This window comes from Grammomys surdaster, unplaced genomic scaffold (assembly GCF_004785775.1).
Source record: "Grammomys surdaster isolate TR1022 unplaced genomic scaffold, NIH_TR_1.0 262, whole genome shotgun sequence".
Taxonomy (NCBI): Eukaryota; Metazoa; Chordata; class Mammalia; order Rodentia; family Muridae; genus Grammomys; species Grammomys surdaster.
The window spans coordinates 2,237,111-2,246,831 of record NW_021604703.1 but is presented as its reverse complement, the minus strand read 5'-3'; the positions used below and the strand labels follow the sequence as shown (position 1 = coordinate 2,246,831).

General features: G+C 43.7%; 2 pseudogenes; one reads left to right on the top strand and one right to left on the bottom strand.

The window, feature by feature from the left end:
• The window catches only part of LOC114627960, a 3,925-nt pseudogene extending 2,044 nt beyond the window's left edge, over nt 1-1,881 (bottom strand).
• A 268-nt stretch (nt 1,882-2,149) lies between these two features.
• On the top strand, nt 2,150-5,209 carry LOC114627959 (annotated as a pseudogene).
• The last annotated feature ends 4,512 nt before the right edge of the window (nt 5,210-9,721 follow it).

Here is a 9,721-nt window from a genome sequence, read left to right as displayed (position 1 = left end):
CATGGTACAGGAGGAGCTGAGAGTTCTACATCTTCGTCTGAGGGCTGCTAGCAGAATACTGGCTTCCAGGCAGCTAGGATGAGGGCCTCAAAGCCCACTCTCATAGTGACACACCTACTCCAACAGGGACACACCTTCTAATAGTGCCGATCCCTGGGCCAAGCATATAAAAACCATCGAAGCTCCTCTCATAATGGTCATGCCACATGCCACTATTGTATTGGTGGGTATGTCTTGCTCGTCATGTCAGTAGTGTAGCATGCAGAGTCCATAGCTGACTAGACTAGAGAAAGCAGCCGGAATGGCATATAGGACCATGGAAGCTGGCTGTCATGGTTTGAATATGCTTGGCCCAAGGAGTGACACTATTTGGAGGAGTGGCCTTGTTGGAATAGGTGTGTCATTGTAAGCGTGGGCTTTAAAACCCTCATCCTAGCTGCCTGGAAGCCAGTATTCTGCTAGCAGCCTTCAGATGAAGATGTAGAACTCTCAGCTCCTCCTGTACCATGCCTGCCTGGATGCTGCCGTGTTCCTGTCTTGATGATAATGGACTGAACCTCTGAACCCGTAAGCCAGCCCTAATTAAATGTTGTCCTTATAAGAGTTGTCTTGGTCATGGTGTCTGTTCACAGCAGTAAAACCCTAACTAAGACACAGGACAGGAGCTTTAGAGATTTACCTGTAGGTCACAGGGCTCTCTTCTTCTTGCTTTGTGAGAAGACAGGAGAGGGTTAAGGAGGGTGGAAGGAAGCAGCTCCTTTTAGAGACCATTGCATCATCCATGGAGAGGTTACTGAAGCACAGATGCACTGGCTGTGGTGGAAGCCCTGAGCACTGATTGGGCCTGGCCTACATTTGGAAGATAAAGATAATGATATGGAACTGTGCTACATGTGTGCTGTGAAAGGAAGAAAGAGAAGTCAGAGATGAGTCAACTGCCTTTTGTTTCAGCGGCTCAATAGCTCAATAGTGTGTTAATTACTGAGGTGAGGGTCAGATATTTACAAAGTGTATGTTCTAAATGCCAGGCTTAGGAAATAGCAGGCTTTAAAGGCATGGAGCCAGGCTGAAGTTGTAGCCTGGTGGGAGAGTATGCCCCTAGAACCCATATGTGCAGGGCCCTGTGTTCTCCCAGCAGGGGAAGAAGTCAAAGGCCCCAACTCTGTTCCACCTCCCCAGTCTAGTCCATGCTACTGTGAGGTGATGACTGTCCTGAGAATTTGGGTGTCTTAAAAAAAAAAACCAGTTATGTTATGTAAACATGTTTTTGTTTTAATCCCAGGAGTGGGATATGGAGTTGCTTCAAATTGTGTATAGCAGCAGAATCTTTGCCTTTGGGCGCTCTGGGGGTGTGTGACCTTTTCCAGCTGCAGATACTTTAGTTCTGAGGACTCTGGAGAGGGAATAAATACCAGAGCCCGGAGAGAGAAAAAAGGCGGCTGTCTTTTCCTCATCAGGTCCAAAGACTGCCCTTCTTAGCTGCATTACTTGAAGAAGACCTGGTATCCACCAAGTCCCCGAATGTTCCGCTACCTATTCCTGACTTTTGTGTTCTGTGGTGGCATTTCTGAGTGCCTTCCTTTATCTTTTCGTGAGCACCATTGTCTACTTGAAAGATGCATGATGCACTCTCCAGGGAAGATTTTCTTCTGTTTTCAGTTTTGACTAGAAGAAATACTCAAAGGTACGGAATTCTCACACATACTCTTTTCCTGTTGGGAGAGAACTGACTGTGCGGTCAGTTGGTGCTGGGTGTCACACCAACAGAGAGCCTTTCCCTAAGCTCATTTCAAACTCTACCTGCAGGATGTGCCCCAGAGAGTAGAGACAAGCCTGAAAGGGCACAGAAAAGCCTTCCAGCATAAGAAGGGTGAATGCCATTAGTGTGCAACCCTGTGCAATGAGTATGTTATTTATTCATTGTGTACATGTGTATGTTTGTGCATGTGTGTGAATGTGCACGTGTGTATGTATGTGTGTGTGTGTGTGTGTGTAAGTGGGTGCTTGAAGCCACGGAGATCAGAGGATACATTGCCCCTGCTAGTTTCTCCTACCACTGCATGGGCTTCAGGAATCAAATCAGGCTACTGTGTTTAGCAGCAGGCATCCTTACCTGCCCGGCCCTTTATCACTGTTAGCTGATTTGACAATGTGTTTCTATGACTGCAACTTTGCTCACTGGGACCCAACTCGTATCGACAGAAACTACACTGACATAGTTCTAGCCCTGTTGCTGTTGCTCCACAGGGTACAAATACCAGAGTTCTGAAGTATCTGCTTTGCCACTTAAGCTGAGGTAGCTATGGCCCAGTGATTGACCCAGGATCTTCACAGCTTGCTTGGCTCTCACACTTGACTGTAAGATTTGGACAGGTTACTAAACTCACAGGGTTCCACCTCCTGCTTTACTACATTTTGATAAGTTCCCTCATGTCCCTGGAATTGTTCTAAGTACTAAATGAGTTTATATATATTTACAACAGGGTAACTTCTCAATGAATGCAGCTACTATCATTATTCAAAGTGTAGAGAGCAGGGAGAAGTGACTCAGAGGTTAAAAGCACTTGTCTGCTCTTCTAGAGGACCTGGGTTCAATTCAATCACATGGCAGCTCACCACCATCTGTAAATCCAGTTCTGGGGGATCTGATACCCTAATACAGACCATACATGCAGGCAAAACACAAATACACACATAAAATAAAAATAAATAAATTGTTTAAAAATAAGGTAGAGAGCATGAAGGACACCAAGGACAGCATTTGGGAAATATGGGAATTCCAAAACCAAGATACTTTACATTGGTGAGTCGGTGAGTAGTTAGTTACAGTGGACAGAGGGCTGTGTGCAGGCGTGCCTCATCTATTTTAATCCTTACTACACGAATATTACACAGTAAGAAACAGAACTATGGAAGCTGAACTAATCTGCCTAAGATATTTCAGCTTGTAAATGAAAAATCTCTTACTCTAGAGCTACCACACAATACCACAAAAATACAAACCTGTATTTCTTCTTTGAAGTGGGTTTTGATGAATATCGCAAGTGCAAATGGAACCAGAGGTGGCCTTAAGGATCACTATATCTGATATATTATCCTGTTGATAAAGATCCTTTTCCTGTGCAAGCTAAGGGGCAGGTTCTGGCAGTCTCCTGAAGCTAGAGTTATAGGTGCTTGTAAACTGCTAGATTTGGGTGGTGGGAACCAAACCTGGGCATTCTGGAAGAGAAGCAAGCACTCTTAACTGCTGAGCCACCTCTCCAGCCCCAGCTCTACTGTTCCTGATGATCATCACTGTGGGGACCAAAGGCTCCAGTTAGGAGATTTGGTCTGTCTTTGATATCACCTCTGTGCTAAGCCTGTTTGCTTTATCTTCAAACCAAACTATTTGTAACATGCTTAAATTTTGGTTACATCCTGGTGGGATGCTTCTTTGCGGTCTGGTTTCCTGTGGCGCCTTTTGCTCCTTTAAGCACTTACAGTGTCCATCAGTTACTTAGTTTCTGTTGCATCTGCCTGCACGTGTGTGCATTTGTGTACTAGTTCCCTGACACTGGTCACTTAAAACAGCTGCAGCAGACTAATGAGTGTCCCTAAATGCCTTGCAGATGGTGACCTCTAAAACCATGAACCTTACAGTATCATGGTGTGGATGGCTTGCTTCAGACTCCTGGGCTGCACATGGCCTGAAGTTTTCACATCTGCTCTGGTACTGGCCAGCCTGAGTAGTATTTCCTACAAATTATTTCTAGCTCCCATCCTGGTTAATGTTAATTTTAACTGTTGGCTTGACACAACTTGGAATCGCTTGGGAAGAGACTCTTAAACACACACACACACACACACACACACCACACACACACACACACACACACACACTAAAGCCCAAAAAGAAAGGTTTTTTTTTAAGTTTTATACTTTAAGGACATCTCTGCTGCATTTACACACCAGCATGGCATATGTCCATTTTACTAAATTTTAACAACGAGTAGCGGTTACCTTTTAAATAGTTACAAGAAACTATATGACTTTTTTTTTAGTTCTAGAAAGAATGAAACCTTTTTCGTTATACAAATTAAAATATGAAATAAACTTGTAATTCTTTACTGAATTACTTTTTTTTTTCATTTTAAACAAGAAGTTTATTTAAACAACAAGACACTTGACTTGAAGGGAACACTATCTAGGATCATTGTGTTCAAGAGTAATTCATCCCTACTTAAAGACAGATTGCCCTACATGTAACAGCTACGTAAAAAAAAAAAAAAAGTTATAAAATTGTACTTGGTTTTACAATGATAAATGAAAAACATTAAAATTCTCTAATTGAACAAGGTATGCAAGGACTTTGTGTTGTTGGGTTCTTTTGTTAAAACAGTGAGAGCAAAATAACTTACTGAAATATAAAGCTAAGAGCTGAATGAGGGTGCCACTAATGGAGAAGGGGATATTTTCACAGACCCAGGACTTTCCCTCAGATCATCTCCATCTGGTGACAACCAAAACAGAACATTGGCCACTTAGTTTAAAAAAGGAAAAGAAAACAAGAGCAGTATGCTTGTGCACATACACCAGTTACTTTATGTACAATAAAGAAATGGGGACAGGGAAGTGAAGGAAGAGAGAAAACTATACTGCAGTAGTCAGGATGTGGCGGGACCAAATTTCGGCTTCCTAATTGAGGATGTATTCTTGGTCTATAACAAAATTCTGGAGTAAAGTAGCTCGTCCACCGCTGGCACCTCCTCCTTCTGCCACTCCTGGTGCTGCTTGTGTGCTCCTTCAGTGTGGACCTGGTGCCTTTTTTGTGAAGCGGCAGCTGAGGAGACTCCAGCACTCACCATGGCTGTTGAGAAAGAAACCCAAGGAAGGAGTCAAGACTGAGAACAATGACCATATTAATCTGAAGGTGGCGGGACAGGATGATCTGTGGTGCAGTTTAAGATTAAGAGGCACACACCACTTAGTAAACTAATGAAAGTTTATTGTGAAACACACCACAATTAGTAAACTAATGAAAGTTTATTGTGAACAACAGGGTTTGTCAACGAGGCAGACCAGGTCCTGGCTTGATGGGCAACCAATCAATGAAACAGACCCACCTGCACAGCTGGAAATGGAGGATGAAGACACAATTAATGTGTTCCAGCAGCAGACAGGAGGTGTCTACAAAAAACGGAACCTGCTACTTTACTCCAGAATTATTTAACTAGTAATACCTATGTAACAGGTGCCCTTCTTCAACGGTTTATTTTGTCATGACAAACAGGGCTCTTCTGGTATTCTTTTTTTTTTAAGCAGAAAAACATTTATTTCTATCAAATTCAATACAAATCAATCTTCAAGCAAGATAACAAAAACCAAAAAAATTAATACAATGAATAGTTAGGATAGCATATACCGAACTGACTCTGTATTAAGCACATATGCCAAAATCAATAGGAACACCTACTGTCACTGAAGGAAAGTTGACATGTCAGCTCCCGGGAAACTTAAGCCAATATTGGGTTAAAGACTGCCTTGAACTTGGGGGATCACAGTGAAATGTCATTACACTCAACATAGTCCCCCAGAGATCTGTTCAGCTCAAAAAACAAAATTCGCAAATTCAGTAGTACAAGTTCTCATGAAACTAGAAAAGCCTTGAACCCTACCATTTCTTGCAGTTCACACAAAGCCCGGGGTTTTCCATTTTTCTTCCCTTTTCCCGAATCCCAGAGAGAAGGTGCAATACTCCTTGCAAAGGTTTTAAACCAGAGCCTTTTATTGAAAGACATTGTGCTTAGCCTGTCTCCCTCACACCCAACCACATACAGAACGGTCAAACCAAGGAGTGCCCTGAGGCAGATGATGGCATTCATTCTGGCAAGAATTGTGCAGTTTTCCACACCCAAAATAAGGGGTAACATTTATGGTTAATTTTAATGTTCCAGTAGATGCCAGTTTTCCTTCATATGGCTTCATGGCTTCCTGATACCTAGAATTGAGGCAGATTAGCCTGGTCCAAACCCAGCCTGCCTAACACCTTGTATTTAGCAACTCCTTTTGCTCAGGCAAAGAGTATAAAAGAAATAGCCTCACATAGCCACTCCAGTCATGTCTGCCACTCTCTCTGAGCCCACAAGCAAACCTAAGCAGGCTCATGGCTCCAGGTTGCTTAGGTCAAGACAGCTAACATCCAGTAAAAAGGCCAAAGTTTTCTGAAGCAGGAAAATCTGGGACTGAGTCATAGCTCTACTGTTTACTCATCTGAAGAGCCTGGGGCAAGACTTCATATCCTGGACTATTGTTTATAGGAAAAATTAGTTGTGCCGGTGAAGATTCACCACAATGCTTATAAAGGTCCTGGGAGCGCGCACCTCCCTCAGAAGGCCTCCTTCATAGCACCTTTTTGTCATAAATACTGGAGGAATAAACACGCAGTCTTTCCTAAGTTCTAAGCAAGAGGATTGTGGGAAGCAAACTGAATAAGGAGTCAGGTGGAGTCTGTGAACACAAAGTCAGACCAGAATCTCAGAGACCACTCAGACTCTTGGTGTCCACCTGAAGGAAGGCCATGTGTGGCCTGAGAAGAACAGATGCTCTTTCCATTCCACCTTTGTCAAGACCCTTTTCAGTATTAAATGTCCGTTTCTACAAAATCATTTCGAAAAGAACAGCCAAGTCTGCTGCAGAAAACACCTTTACACCAATGGACATGATTATCACCCAAGACTTTGGAAAAGATGTTTTGCACTTTGCTGCTCTTCTGACCCTGATGTCCTCCTAGTGCTGGCTACTGTAGTCTATTGAGCTTGAAATGCATAGAGAAACAAGAATGTGCAGGCTAGGACCTGATCATACTCTATTGCTCTCCTCAGACTCTATGAGAGGTGAAGAAATAAGTTTGAAGTTTTCCCACCTCTCTTGAGTTACCCTGAATCCCTTGAACTTTCTATTTCCCTTGGTCCCTGGGAATAATCTCAGGGTTTCCCACTCCTGACCTGCTCCTCCAGGAAGCTTTGGCTTTTACCATCCAACCCCTACCAAGTGACATCCGAAGGTAAGCTTCCAAAGTGCTCGACATCATGACAATTCCCAGATGGTCACAGACCTGCACCAAGCAGCTGCACTTCAGAAGCTTATTTTTCTGTACTGAGAGCACGAGTGGGGGATGCTGGCCTGCATCTCCACTAAGGCAGCCACAGAACATGCACATGAAAGATGACTGAGAGAAACTACAGGAGTCCAGGCAGCACAGGAAGGCAGACAGACTCGTTAGCACAGAATACACGGCAGTGAATGGACTGGGGATTCACACGACATCTTCAGAATGGAATAATGTCTCAGTATCACTAAAGTGCTAAGCCCAACCTACACCCTGACCCCAGACAGACTATGAGATGTCACATTAAATCACCACCAGTAATAAAGGATCGCCTCGTGGAGACAAGCAGATGCAGGACACGTTTTAAGGCAGTGGGAAGACATTTCCCTGTTCTTCCCAGAGAAGAGTAAAAATTACAACAAGGTGGCCAACAAGTTTGGAATCCAGGAAGGAAAGTCTTTTAACAAATGCTTTCTTGACATATAATGACTGATAAAATATTAGTATCTTCATTTCTGGACTCTATGGCCACCTATAGACTGCATCTTTGGAATAGGAAGAAAACAAACAAAAAGATTCTGCATTCCCAAATGGTAAAGCTGCCTTACTCAGTGCAGGTGCTATGTATGTCTAGTGCAAGATGCTCCAAGCCCTCAGGCTTGCTCCCTTTACTGACCCCTCACTGTTTGGTTAGTCACTCACAGGCTCTTCTGGTATTCTAAAAAACAGTGTGCTTATCTGAAAGTCAGAGGTTCCGCTAAAATCCAACCTAAATGTAGCATCCAATAGAAATGCAAAAGATCTTACACAGAGAGAAAATCCTCAGGAGTTCTTTAAGCAGCAAGAGAACCTTTACAATATGGTTTTAACATGGGCGCTGCCAACTTTGCTGTTGTTGTTCCCTGGCTCCTGAAGTCTGACATTGAAGTCTTCTGCAATTGCTCGTTGTTACAGCGGGTATGTCTGCTGTGGTCCCTTCCGTCTCAAAGGGAACAATAAGTATGTAGAATTCTCAAGGTGGTAAAAGCTGAAAGACCCTTGGTCATTGCTTGCTCTACACGTGATTGCTGGGCTCTCCCTACAGTTAAGCATGGGATCAAAGCTGGCCCTGGCTGTATGGTCCTTTAGTATCAGGTAATGGGTATCAAAGGCACCAAAGTGACTTTCTGGTTCCCAGAGGTCATGAAAATGTCAGCACGTGGAGTGTGCAACCTGCTGTGGAAGCGATGGACAGCTGATGGTAAATAACAGTGGCTTTGGTATTGTCACCATCAGAGAGGTAAGGAGCAGTCTCCACAGGACCCAAGACAAAGGTGCCATTCCTGCATTTTCCAGGAATAACCATATGTGGAAAAGCAAGGATGACTGTTGCCACGTGCTGCCACCAAAGCATTGGAACTCTTGGTCGGCATCTCATCACCACCATGAGTACATCCTAGGGGCTGGAGGCTACATGAGTATTTCAGGCAGTCTTGCCTCAACTTGGTGAGTGCAAGCCAATTTCTTTTTAGACTTGAAGCAAAGTGATGGACCATATTGCTTCCCAGTCAGACAGGCTCTTAAACAGGCTTGGACAGAGAGTTTGAATGAGGATGTGTCTACATTAGGTTAGCCTGTTGGCATGCCTGTGAGGGTTGTCTTGATTTTTAGCTGATATGGAAATACCCAGCCTATGTTGGCTTGGGAGCCTGGAATGGATAAGAGAGGAGAAAGCTAGCTGAGTATAAGCAGCAGGCAGCCAGGAGGCATGGGTGCATTTGTCTTCAGGGAGCCTGCTCTCCACCAGGATGGGAGAGCTTGTTCATGTATCTGCACCAGGTTTTGCAGACAATGTGAATGAACTAGATGTTGATTTTTTTGGAGGTCATAAAAGGACTGGTGTTTAAGCAATACAAAGATTTCTCTCCCCCCCCATGGGGCCAATAATCATGTTGTGTCCTTTTCTGTGAAGTGTTAAGTATTCTCATGGTCTCTAAACCATTAAGGATCTCTTGTGGAATGTCATCTATCATGGGCAGTGTGTTCCATAGATAGAGACTTAACTACAGCCTTCTTCCTGAAAACATCAGAGATCGTTCTTGTGTGTTGAGAAGACTTTGCCTCTCAGAGTTTCCATGGCACTCACGACACATGACATAGTTAGGTTGGAGGTTAAAGGTGAGACGTGGGCTCCTTTCTGAAGATCAAATACACTGTGCAGGCTTTAATCTTGAATATCTCTGTAGGAGTTCTTATCTTTCTCTTTTGAAGACAGAGGCTAGAACCATGTGAACAGCAGAACTTTGTGAACCTTAATACTGAGGGGATCAGGAAGGTTCTCCCCTGGATCACAGAGCCTATCCTTGCTTGGCTCTCTTGTGTTAGTGAATCAAGCTTAGAAGTCATGTACTCAGTTCTAATTAACTCCTGATCTTCCAGTACACATAAGGATCTTGATTTCTGTGGGAAACTAGCTGAAATCACGTGTCCTGTTGGGTGAAGGAAATCTCTTCATCCAACCAGAATGAAGAGCTAAGCTTTTCATCCACAGGCTGATGAGGACTGGCCTCCTCTCACCCCTCACATAGACATCAACACAAACCTGAAGTACCAGTTTAAGTCTTGTCTGAGGTGATGCACATGAAATCCAGGCCA